Below are 13,718 nucleotides of genomic sequence, written 5' to 3' on the forward strand. Positions count from 1 at the left end.
TTCCATGGTAATCAGTGTGTAGCAGCTTCATTGTTTGCCAGTCTACAGACACTGTCATTGTCCTAAATATCTCAGAGAGAATTTCATTGATACTTGCAGCTGTGGAGCTTTTTAGATGAAATTAAGTGGCCTCCCATTAGTCCCTTAGCTAATGCTAACCACAAGTCTTACTGTCCTGTTTTCTCTGTATTTAGTGTTGAGTCGGTTGAGGTCGACTTCAGTAAAAGTCATGATCTGCATGTTTTAACACACAAACAGTTGTTCTCCTGGCATTAGGTGCAATCAAAATAGTAGTACAATGGAGTTGTTAAAATGTCCTAATGTTGGTTTTAGTATTGTTAAAGTTTAGAGTTAGAATTAGATTCAGAATCGAGTTGTTAATTTGAAGATTTTGGTCTGATCGGTTAAATGTTTTATCTCCATTTCTATGTGATCCCGAATCTTGTAATCCAGTGACAAATGTTCAGTTTTGTCACTGTTTCCTAGACTCATGGAAAAAAACAGCTGTAGTTGCATCAGTCACTGTTCTAATTCTGGCTGTCATAATCATCTGTGGAATCATATTCATTAGGTGAGCAGCTCAATTTTAATGTTTTAATCAATGTTTCTTTATTGATTTCATGTAATAATTAATTGAAATGTTCATTTGTTCTTCTGTACAGAAGAAAAGGGTGCTTCAAAACAAATTTATCCAGAGAGAGGCCAGACAACAAACCAGAGGTAAGGAAGAAGAGGTCAGGTATTAGGTATACATATATGAACCTGAAAAAGACCATTTTAATGTAAATGAATCTTGTTGTACATGTCTGTATACTGCTGTCATACACTGCACAGTTGAAAGATAAAGTTGGCTGTTGTAGTACAAAAAAGTGGGTATTAACCCAACCAGATATTAAGCTGGTTATAAAGTTTGTGACTGTGGGCCACCTAAGGTAAAGAAACATGGAGGTGATAGCTTTGATTGTGTGTATTGTGGTTGTTCTCACTCAACTCAAAAGTTGGCTGTAGTAATCTTGTTAACAAAGATGGTCTGAGATAAAATCATTACATTGCCAGAATTTGAGGGTGATCACCTCACAGTGTCCCTGCTGCTGCAATCTACATCTATTAACCAACCAACAGAAATGCAGCATGAAACGCTGTGCTGATCAACTGAGCACCAACACTCATGAAAAAGACAAAACAAAGAGAAATGATGGAAGTATCTGGCTTTTAGAGAATTCCAATAAAGAGGAAGATCTAGTAGAGTTGTTTAGCAGTTTGTTTTATGACAGCTGCCAGCTGTTATCAAGTCTGAATCCAGTCTGATGATTCGGTATGGACACCAAGAGGAATAAAAGCTGATCATTATCATTGTACGATTCACATGCTTCAAACTTCATGTCCCACCCAGGTTTATGAGATCCACACTGCACAGTGTGGCTTGTAATGACTGATTTCTAAAATACTGCACTACTGCATACTGTGTGGGTACCTTTAGTTAAGACAATGGTTAATTGAAATCAATTTTCATGTGTTGAGACACTTTTTTGTTTAATGCTGTTGTTGGTGGCATTGCTCTTCCTTTGCTCGGGATATAAACCTCTCCAGGAATACAGGCTGTGGGAGGCTGTGGCTCAGATGGCAGGGGAGGGCGGGAGGTCCAACCATAACCTTTCAACTTTTATGGTTATCTTGAATTTCAGGAAAATGCATATTATTACATGTTTGACCCTGCACCAAGTGGACGTCCAGAGCGTGACGGCCCTTCAGCTCCAGCACAGAGTAGAGCAGCAGAGGAGCAGCAGGATGATCTTTGCTATTCCAGTGTAACTTTCATAAAGAAGCCAGAAGAGCACGACTACTACAACGTTCTCCCCATTAAGACCAAAAGACCAAAAGAAAAGGACGAAGAAGTAACAGATGTGGACTACACTGTGGTCAGATTAAACAGCACCCAAAGGTGAGGACACTTAGTTTCTGTGGGAATGTTTCCATCAGTTCTTTGTTTTGATTTTGTGAATCCATTATTTATTTAGTTTTGGTGTAACTTTGGTCTTTGGTCTAACTTAAGAAAAGAAAATACTTAATGTTACTGATATTGTGAGTTTTATTGACATCATATTTACCTTTACAGATTAAGAGATCAACAGGCTGCAGAGTATTCATCAGCACTGTACAGCACAGTCAGGAAAAAGTAGAGTATGAACATGAATGTGTGTCTTCAGTGTACATATTTAATGTTTTTAGGAAGACATTGCTGTTTATGGCTGTGTTTGCATTTTGATAAAGAATGATGCAATAGATATAACAAATGTGTCCTTGGACTGTGGACTATTATAAATGTTAGAGCTGTGTATATGTGTAACACATGTAACAGTCGTTACTAGTTTATTAGAAGTTAATCTAGCTTTTACTGAAATATAAACTTAATTCTAGAAGAAGCACTCTGAAAGCACAAACCACTCTCTGGGCAGTTTTATTTTTAAGGGAAGATTATTACATTTTGTATATGTATTTTGTATTCTGACAGTATAATATTTTTTGGGGGGGGTTTATTTGTGTGGATTTTGTAAATGTGTAAACGTTCATTTCATTGTTTAATACAATTTGTTTAAATCTTTGGTAATAAGCATTAAGTGAATAAAGATTTGATTCGGTTTATTTTGTACATTCAAAATGTTTTGATGCATTCTCAATCATCCAGGTAAGTAAATCCCCAAAAGTTGATTCAGTTCATCTGGACGTGTCTCAAAATGCTACGTCCAGATGAACTGAATCAACTTTTGGGGATTCAAAATGTTATGTATTTAAACTGTTATAAGATGTTAATCTAACGTACACAACAAAGGCATACTAAAATTAATCTGAAATCCTATTGCCATTTTAAAACGCTCTATGAAGCATTATTATCCATTTCACCTGTAGACTAATCTATTGGCCTTAAAGACGAAGTCAGAAGTCAAATGTGACACGAAATTTTAAATTTTTATGCAGTAATTTCTTTCTTCTCATTTTAAAGGGGGTTTACAGGCCTTTGTCTGTTCATGCACATTATGCACGTATAGAGGAAGGTGGGCAGCCAGATGTCTATCTCTCTAAAATTTTCCAACCACAAAGAAATCATCTTCAGACCACATCTCCATCTCCATCCATTTTTACTTCTGAGAATTGCATTTCCTGTTCTGTCTCTCTGTGCGTGAGTGTGAATAACAGCTTATTATTTCTTTCTATTGATCAAGTTGTTCAGAGCCGACTGTTAAAACGGAGTGTCCGACTGTGTCGCCAGGTTTAATCCCTATGTTTCACATTTCGTCTGGTACAAAAATGGGCGATAAGTATATGAAGAGTGAAATATTTCACTTTTTTTCTGTCCAGGGTGATTTATGGAACAGAGTGAATTACAGTAACAGAAGTATCTGTGCATTCATCAGTGTTCATTTCTTTTTCTTGAACTTACATTTTTTGCCATCTGAGTGGTGCAGAGCTGTAGGAGAAACACAAGTTAATTGAGAAATGCAGACTGATGCAAAAAAAAAAAAAGAGTAAGTAGGTGTACAGCATACACTGTAGTGTATATCACACAGCAGTATTAGGTTATTATGTACAGGCTGGTAAACTGTCTTGTGACAACTGACGAATTGAAACAAATGAGTGTGCTTTGTGTGTAACAGTGTGACAAACATTACCTGTCCTTTCATTAACCGCACAAGTGTGCTGGTCATAGCCGCTAGCTGACTGGGTAAGCCTGTCATGGGTCTGTATATAACATATTTAGTTTGAAAGTAAATTACAGGGCTTTTGCTGCCTTTCTAGAGGGCTTATATTTCACTTAAAAACGATCTAGTATGCATATCCACGTAATTACAATATTATGAAAAATACTGTGTTTTAAAGAAAATACATTAAACAGATTATATTAGATTTATATTTCAAATAGGACAAAATGCTGATTTTACAGCAGTTTAAACCTTTAATAAGCTTTCTGCCTGCACAGAGTGGATAGTCAAACAAATTGAGTCATCATAAATACATTATTTTATATTTATTACTTAATTTTTTATTTTAATTACTTTATTATTATAGCACTAGGAATAAACAATAAGGGAAAGATTCTTGATCAGCACCATGATGCAAACTTGTGGCCATAGTATGCTATATAGAGCCTGGAGAAGGTATAAAATGTCACTGTATGTGTGTGTGTGCGTATTTGATGTATATACATTTTTATTTAAATTATTACTCATGATATAACATTGTCCAGACATGCCCTGTAAGCACATGAGGAGGAAACGGTGACAAAAGGAGCTGTGTGAGGCTGCTACAGGCTGTGGATTCCTCACCAGCTGGAATAAAAAGAGCACAGGTCACGATAACACATGTACCAGTTGTTGCATTGCAGAGGTATTCCAGTATAAAAACAATATTAAACACACCTGCAATTTTTTGGTTCTATAAATTTTTTTCTGTCATTACTTTATTATTAATTAAGGGCAAGAGTTTTTGAATGTGGGTAATTATTAGAGATGGCACGATACCACTTTTTTATGTCCGATACCGATATCATAAATTTGGATATCTGCCGATACCAATATGAATCCGATATAGTGTGTTTTTTAATCAATAAAACAGTTTTTTTAATATCTTGCTGCATTTTGTATAAGTTCATACTCAAGTTTAAATAAATAACAACACTAAAGCTATTCTGTTATACCTGTATGTAAAAAATCAGTCGTCCCCGACAGCCCCATTACCCCACACAAAGTCCTGTAAGTGTCCGGGTGCCTTCTTCTGGCGCACCGGCCGGTCTCGACCGGCGGGGGAAAAGTCACTCGGATCAGAACCTGGGGTGTCACCAGCATCCCCTGCCCCGGCGTCTGCCGGAGCGAGCGGTCAGTACGGTGAAAGCCTGTCCCGGTGCAACACCACCATGCGCCCCGGGCCCGGCATGCGGATACGGTACACCACTTCCGTTAGCCGCTCCACGACCTCCGCCGGCCCTTGCCAGTGACTGCACAGTTTGGGGGACACTCCTCTCTTGCGAACCGGGCAGTACACCCAAACCTTGTCGCCAGGCACGATAGCTCCCCCTCGGCACCTGGTGTGCAGCAGGCTCTTTCTGTCGTACTGCGGCGCTGACCTGGGCCTGGCGGGTGTATTCACGAACCACTCGCGGCCGCTCCCTCAGCCTCCTGGAGCAGTCCCCGGCCACGGACACCCGCCGGTTCCTTGCCTCGGGGACGGGGAAAGGCCCTAGGACGTCTCCTCCCACTCTCTCCATCGGGGCCCCCACCCGATGCCGCTGTAGGAGGGCAGTGGAGCGTTGAGTGGGGCCCTTCCGTGCCGTACAGGTGTCACAGCAGTGCAGATGAAGTTCCACATCCCGTCGACAACCAGGCCAGTAGAACTGTCCCCTGAGACGGCGGAGAGTTTTAGCATTTCCATAGTGGCTGGCCCCCACCGAGCCGTGGACAAGCTTGAGCACCTGCGACCGCAGCGACTGAGGCACCAACAGCTGCAGGAGATCCTTGCCCGGTCCAAGGGCCCGCCATCTCCGGTACAGGAGGCCGCCGTGGGTCTCCAGATTGTTGTACTGGGAGTAGTAGGCCTTCACTTCGGGCCCGTGTCCTGACACCCCTGTCCAGCCTAGGCGTCGTGCTACCTCCAGCCAGGCCCCCACCTGAACCAACGTTGCATCAGCCTCCTGCTCCTGCTTCAGCTGTTGCATGGTCAACGAGAGCCATCCCCCTCCACCGGCTGTGGCCCGAGCAGTAGCCACGCCCCATGCCTCCTGAGCCCGCTCTCCTCGCCGTTTCGAGAGGGGCAGCTGGCGTGGGCGCAGACAGATGGGTTGAGCAGAGCCGGTGTCGATGGTGTGCTGAACCAGCCGCGTCTGCCTGCAGTCTCTGGTTCCCTGCTTCTGACCGCACCGGAGGGCCAGAGTCTCTGTACCAAGAGTAATAGCCAGCTTCGCGTCGTCAACGCAGGCCCCCCAGCGGGTCAGCAGATCAAGGCCGATGATGCACTGGTCTTGGATGTCAGCAAGCCAGAAGTCATGCTCCAGCTCCAGATCCTTCACTCGGATCCGCAACGGTTTCTTCCCCCGCATGTCAGTTCTCACCCCCGTCACTGTCATCAGCTGGGTGTTGGTGGGCGACCAACCCATCACAAGCGGCCCGGATGTTCCAGGAAACACACCAGGTCGTATTAGGGAAATGGTGGAACCCGTGTCCACCAGGGCTTGGCAGGGCTGGTCCTCAACACAGCAGCTCAGGTAGAGTCCCTTGAGGTGCCCGACTAGGCCCGCCACCGTGCATCGTTCTTGGAGGGGGGCAGGAAGCTGGAGCGGTGGTCCCCTCGCTGTGACGCTCCCCCTCTCATCCCCCTGAGGCCACATAGTTCTGGCCTTCGGGGCGGGCGCCAGGCAGTCGCGCGCCACGTGGCCAGGCTCATCGCACCGGTAGCAGCGGTCGGTCAACAGGGACGCCTCCAGGGCACCAAGGGCTGCAGCTGGCATACCTCCGGGACCTCCCCCTCCCTGTCGTAGTCTGCGGCTCTGATTTGAGGGTCGTTTGGGGGGGGCAACTGCTGGTTAGGTCGCGAGGTGAGCACAAGCTCGGCCCTTTCAGCCTCAAGGAGTGCCTCACGGAGAGTCTGAGGCATGGCCAGGCGGACGTGTTGGCATAGTCGCTCTGGGAAAAGTCCTCACAGAAAAGCATGCAGGCTAAGCTCCTCACGGGCTGCTGCTGGGAACTCTGGGTAGCCACGACGAGCATACAGCAACACATCTGCTGCAAAGGTGCCCAGGCTCTCCCCCGGCCGACGGCTCCGGTTGGTCAGCTGCTCCCTGCTCTGATCAATGGAGTGCCGCTGCCCAAACCGCCTCTCGAATGCGCTAGGTGTGTAGCAGCCTCTTCGTCGCTCCAGCCATTATGCCTCGCAGCTAGCCGTACTTGTGAGAGGTAGGGCTCTAGCGGGGTTAGCCCGTTGTATTTCGGTAACTTAGCTGGCGTTGCAGGCATCACTGCTCGCTGTCGAGGGCCCGGCGTGTCGGTCGACAGAGGCAGCCCATGAAGCATTGTCCTAGCGTCTGTCACGACGGGCCGCTGCCGCGGTGCGCTCGCGCCGTCGGGACCCGTCGGGGGACTTACATGGCCGCTCGCTTGCTCCAGTCTCTGAGTGTCTCTCTCCATTCCGGCGAGGGTGAGCTATCCCACTTCTGACACCAATGTGGCGAGCTCAGGCACGGAGAAGACAGAGGTTTCTTTGGGAGCACCCGTTTATTTGCTACCGCCCTCCTCAGCGTGGCAACCACACATAAACAACAAAAAAAGGCACTCTCTCACTGGAAAACAGTCGCCGAGAGAGCGCGTCACTCATCACCATGACAACAGTAAACAGAACTATAATAACAAAACCCCAACACATCCCTGACCCGCTACAACACTGATCAATCTAATAAACTTAAACCTGCTCCATCCTCCCTATTCTGGTATTTTAAAGAGTACTTAGCAGAAATATTAAGTAACCTAACTAATGGGGTTGCAAACTTCCAGCAAAAAAAAAAGAAGAAAGGGAACCACCCCCCATCTCATGATGCTTAATCGATGTAATCAACTTTAATTTGATGCAGGGTGAAAAAAAATGCACAGAAATAAATTATTTTTCAAGAATAATTAAGCAGATTCAACATCTTTCTTCAACAAAATTGCAGACTGCACAGATGGTACCTTCCCAAAGGAAAAAGTACTACTAGGGTATATTAGACCTAATAGTTACTATATACAGTAATGGACTTCTATACATTTTACATCAGATTAAAACTTTGGGTGTAAGATTCAGATAATTATTTATTAAAAGCTAGACATTTTAAATGAGAATAAGAAAGAAAAAGTATGTCTTTGTGCCCCTTTTCCCTGTTCATGCCCTATCGGCCCCCTGGCTAAACTTTGCTAGATCCGCCCCTGCACAGTTACCAGCCGTCAGCTACGAGAAAAGGATCCTGGTGTAGAAAGTAATATTAAATAAATTCTAACAACAGCTTATCAAGCTTAAACGTGCTGCTGTTGTTCAGCCGCTGGTTTCCTCTTTCTGGTGCAAAGTGGGCCAAAAACAAAGAAGAGAGACGGACTCGCGACAGAAAAGCCGATCAGCTGATCATTGATCAGTTTCACCATTGAAGTAGCAGCAGGAAGGTGAGGGAGAGAGAGAGGCAGTCGCTCCATATATCGGTTGTTAAGCTTAACGCGGGAATGCTTTACAAACATTGAGAGATGAACTTACACATTTGCTTTACTTCTCTCTGGGATAACTTCCTCGGAGATGAAATGCTGGTTTGGTAGTGAGGCTCCAAATACACACAGCCGCTCTATCACGTGATGCATACTGCTCCGACGTGCTACGGTTATGAGCCGAGTTACGCCATGTCGCAAGTTTTGTGAGGTGTTTTTTTTATATATTTAATGGATGGGATTACATTTTTTATTTCTCCCCGATATCTGATCCAGTAATTTAGGTCAGTATCGGACCGATACCGATACGTAATATCTGATCGGTCCATCTCTAGTAATTATATTATAGGGGGGGGGGGTGCCCTACTATTGTAGTAGTTGTGGGAGTCTCCTAGTGTGTGTGTGTTGTTAGCGGCATCCATTTTCATGCTGCTCATGTTCCTTCTCTCTAAAAACCTTACTGTTGTGACCAACTGGCGACGGCGACTACCGATCCCCGCACATGTATGTACGGACAGAGTAGAGCCGTGGAGACCTGGCTTGTATGGTCTTATGTTGCTGACGGCAAATAAAGGTCTGTTATTGGATTTAACCGACTGGCTTCGGGTATTTCAGCTAACCTCCACACCACATGCCTGCTGGACCTGCTAGCCGCTCCCGCCTCGCCAGACTGCTGTTACAAAGTGAAGAGTGATACATGAGAAGGAGGAAGAGAGGCATACATGGAGTCACAGGCAGAATCTAGTTTATGTCTCACGGTTTTGTTGCCTTATGGTTCCAAGAATTGTCACCAATCTTTGCATTTTATTATTATCTTATTATAATCTCATAACACTTGTTTAACCAGCCGCCATCTCTCCTATGGAGATCAATACAGCCCTGCCCTCCAGCACTATCAGCAGCAACCCTCAATAGCAACATTGTAGCCCATTAGGTAAAAACATAGGCTACGTTTGCTTTGCATGGTCCCCACCTGATCACAGTTGTATAGTATGATATGATTCCATATTAATTCTTGATAAATGTGTGTTGTTGTTCTTCAGCCTGGTTCTATGTGTCCCTTTTTAACTTTGAGCACCCGCCCCTTTAAAGATCTCTGCACAGCACTGGAGCAGAATAATATCAGTCCATGAGTCTCAGACTGAGGCAGAGCTGAAGTGTGAAAGCAGCTGCAGTCCAGCTGGTTTTCTTTTGTGTGGTTCAACAAAAACAAATTTTGTTCCAGTCATGTAAGGTTCCTGTTTCATCATAAATGTTCTAGGATCAACTTACCAACTGACCAAATTACATTCTGAGCCAAAAAGTTAGTTAATGCTTCAAAATTATGACTTGCACTCCAAATTTGTAACATAAATTTGGCTAACAGCAAACTTAACTTGATAATTAGAGTGTGTGGGTGTGGTGAATGGGTGGAGCAGAGGTTTCGGAGACAGTGTCGGAGGAGTCGGGCGGCCACAGCTGCCAGTCATCAGCTAATTGTGATTCCTCTATTTTGTCTCAGTAGGTCGCTGGGACCAGGAGTATGTGAGTGATGACTGTGGTGTGCAGTGTGTGTTAATCACTGCAAGAATAAAGTCTGTGTGTTCTATCATTGAGAGACCCAGTGTCTGTTTGTAAGTCCCACAGTAACAATGAGTGATACAATAATTTATTTATTATTTTTCACAAATTAATAAAGAAAACATCAGACATCACAGTGACGTGACTGGTCAGTTGCAATGTTAATCCTGGACCAACATTATTATTATGATGCAGGTGAGTCTCTGATGAGATAGTGCAGTGTAGATCAGCTAATTAAAGACTCACCAAAAGCATCAGGACAGAACTTCACCCTCAGACCCGAACACAGTGAGAAATTACTGTGAACACAAGAGGACGTCAGAACTCCAAAAACATGTAACCAGTGCAAAGAAAACAAAATATTCTTATACTTTGTAATTCCTACACTTTCAGTGCTGATGATACTAAACAACAAATGGCATCACCTCATGACTAATCTTACTACTGATCCATATTTTCTGTGTGATTTTCTCAATGTACAGGAAAAGCAGTAATATTATTGAATATCATTAAATTGACTCTGGTGGTCCAGATACTGATTTCTCTGCTTGTGTTGAATCTGTGGATCAGGCAGTCCAATAAATGATTTCTTTTCTAATTAGACAACCAGTTTCTTGTTGTTGGATTAAATCCACAAGAAAAAGACTTGTAGGCTCTGAAACTGGACAAATGAATCTGTAAATATTGTTAAAGTAACAGGTCCTACTGATACAACTTATGCTATAATATGTTTACGATAAACTTGTTTTTAATTCACTAGAAAAGAAAAATAAGCAATCCTAAAACTTAATGTGAAGGAAAAGAGCTTGCAATGACCTGATTTGCATCTCATAGACAGAAAAAGCCATTTAATTTTGAAAACAAATATTTTGGTGTGTAACTCTTCTTAAAGAACTCGACATGTTGTTTTAAACTCAACAGTTTCCACATTGCTTGGTGGTAAAACATGAACATGTGTTGATTCCTGCTTTATCTGCTGTTTAGAGAAATGTGCTGTCATGAACAATTCAATGAGGAAATCTAGCATTAAGTGTGAAGAAAGCCTGTTAAATATCCTGATGTAAACTGCTGGTGTTTTCTATGTAAAGCCTTTTAGCTTTTCTACTATGTGAATCTGTATTAATGGCAATAATATCATCTTCTCTCTTTTTCTGTCTACACCAGAAGTAATGGAACAGTAGAGAAATTATCTGTACTGTAATTCACTGTCAACAAAACCTGATTAATATAATAAAACATTCTAAGCTCACATTATTACTTGATCTGCCATATTGTGATACCGTTACGCTGTGTATGTGCAAAGTAAGTTAACAGTGTATGCTCGTTTGGATACAAATCAACCAACTCCTCTTGCTGAGGAGGCTAAAGAAACTAGGACCAACACCACCACCTGCAGGTGTGGAGTGAAAACCTTCAGAAAGACTTCTTGTGTTGCTTATAAGACATCACTGCAGTGAGTAGTTAAGCCGGCCCAGTGGATGACTGGTATCACACAAAACCCCATCATGTAGATTTGCAGGAGTAAAACACTCCCTGCTGACTTGTCCATTATCTTCTGATTATTTATTTGTATTTTTGCATAGACTTGGAGGTGAACTTACTTTTTTGGTAGCATTTTTATAGTCTGTGTGTATTTTCTGTGGTAAATAGAAAAAAAGAAAAGATCAAATACAATACTGTAAAAATAAAGCATCTCAGATACTTTTTAATATTTAATTTTTAGTGACAAATGAACAAAATGCTATTTTTATTTAACTTTCATGATGGATTGAACAAATATGACAGGCTTCACCACAAAAACTATCACTAAACTTTTCTATCAAAACAGAAAAAATACTGGAGTGTCCAGGTGGTGCTCTAATTATAGCTCAGAAAATAATTTAGTTAAATGTGTGCACATTCTTGATCATGCACACACTTAAATATTAAACATTTAAACATTTAAATCATCTAAATATTAGAATATTTTCTGCCCTACCATCCCTGATTTCCTTAAAAATGTTATGGTCCAAAGTTTATAATCTGTAATTTGGGACAGATGTATTAAAACACATATGTGTATTGGCTAATTAAAATATAACCAAAATTCAGGCAGCCCTTTAAAGTCCTATATTTGCACAAATTAAAAAAGCCCTTGACATTGTAAAAACAAAACCAGTGAACTACTGGCAACTTCTGAATAGATACATAAGTGTATTTCACAACAGTAAAGCACATAATATTTTAAACATTAGATTCCTAGAAACAAAAATCTGGAATGTCCAGACGACACTCAAATTATCACTAAGAAAATACGTTTGTTAAATATGTAATTTGTGCATTACTTTCATTTATAAGACCTACTCATCATTTTGAGATGGTGTTCCATGTATGTCCTGCCTACTAGCATCTTGCACCCTGCTGTTGGGTTGTCTCAGGGGGATCTTTTCACAACCTGCACCTGGGGTTCTTGTCTGCTGCAGTAGACCCCAGCCTCTATCAAGCTTGTGTTTAGTGCTTCTGTGCTATCTTTTAGTCCGGCTTTGTAAAGCTATTGGCAGGATTTTCAATATCACCAACTTCTTCTATCTGCTGGTGGTACATGCTGTGCAGGGGCCTGTGCTTCTTTGATGGTTCATCCTTTTGCTGCTCTTCTTTCTTGGGTTTCTGCTGTCTGAGGTATTCACTAAGTATGTGAGCAGCTGTTGCCATCTTCCTGATGTACTCAAGGATCTTTATTGTTTCAAGCTTTTCCCCTCCCCTACCTCGGCGCCTCAGACCATGTCACTGTCATGCTAATGCCTGCGTACAGACCGCTCGTTAAAGTCACCAAACCGGTTCGTAAGCGGATACGAGTGTGGCCAGAAGGGTCTTCAGAGGCTTTACAGGACTGTTTTACCATCACAGACTGGAACATGTTTAAGCAGGCTGCCACCTATAACAACACCACTGACCTCCAGGAGTACGCAGAGACTGTTACTGCCTACATCAATAAGTGTATTGAGGATGTAACAGTCACGAAAACCATAACTGTCCGGGCAAATCAAAAACCATGGATGACAGGAGAGGTCTACAGGCTGCTGAAAGCTCGGAATGCTGCCTTCAGAGATGGAGACGAGGTGAGCCTGAGGACAGCTAGGGCCAACCTTTCCCGTGGTATCAGAGAGGCTAAGAGACAGTACTCCAGGAAAATATCTCATCACTTCAAAGACAGCAGAGACTCACGGAGCCTGTGGCGGGCATTCAGACCATCACAGATTACAAGACCCCACCACAGACCTGTGATAGCACTATCCCCCTGCTGAACGAGCTGAACACTTTCTTTGCTCGCTTTGAAGCCCAAAACAGCACCACTGCACAGAAGACCCCACCCCCTCCTGGCGACCAGCTGATGACTCTGTCCCCGGACAGCGTGAGGAGATCCCTCAGCAGGATCAATGCACGTAAAGCTCCGGGTCCTGACAACATTCCTGGTCGTGTACTGAGAGACTGTGCAGTAGAACTCACTGATGTCTTCACAGACATCTTCAATATATCACTTATCCAGGCTGTCGTCCCCACATGTTTTAAAGCCACCACAATCATTCCGGTTCCAAAAAAGTCATCTCCCTCCTGCTTTAATGACTACCGTCCTGTTGCACTTACTCCCATCCTGATGAAGTGCTTGAACGACTAGTCATGCAACACATCAAGACTGTCCTGCCCCCTCCCTGGATCCCTTCCAGTTTGCGTGATCGGCCCAACCGCTCAACCGATGATGCCATCTCCACTGCACTCCACTCAGCACTCACACACCTGGACAAAAAGACTCATATGTTCGAATGCTGTTCATAGATTTCAGTTCAGCATTCAACACTATAATCCCCAACAGCTCACTCAAAAACTGGTCCAGTTGGGGCTTAACACCTCTCTGTGCAACTGGCTGTTGGATTTCCTCACCAGAAGACCTCAAGTAGTACGGGTCGGCAG

At 43.3% G+C, this 13,718-nt stretch overlaps 1 long non-coding RNA gene across 1 annotated transcript; it reads left to right on the forward strand.

The window, feature by feature from the left end:
* The first annotated feature begins 520 nt into the window (after positions 1 to 520).
* On the forward strand, positions 521 to 2,489 carry LOC120440794. Its single transcript, XR_005613521.1, has 4 exons — positions 521 to 571; positions 663 to 720; positions 1,686 to 1,942; positions 2,117 to 2,489. It is a non-coding gene; the product is annotated as an uncharacterized LOC120440794 (long non-coding RNA).
* The last annotated feature ends 11,229 nt before the right edge of the window (positions 2,490 to 13,718 follow it).

Source organism: Oreochromis aureus, linkage group 6 (assembly GCF_013358895.1).
Source record: "Oreochromis aureus strain Israel breed Guangdong linkage group 6, ZZ_aureus, whole genome shotgun sequence".
Taxonomy (NCBI): domain Eukaryota; kingdom Metazoa; phylum Chordata; class Actinopteri; order Cichliformes; family Cichlidae; genus Oreochromis; species Oreochromis aureus.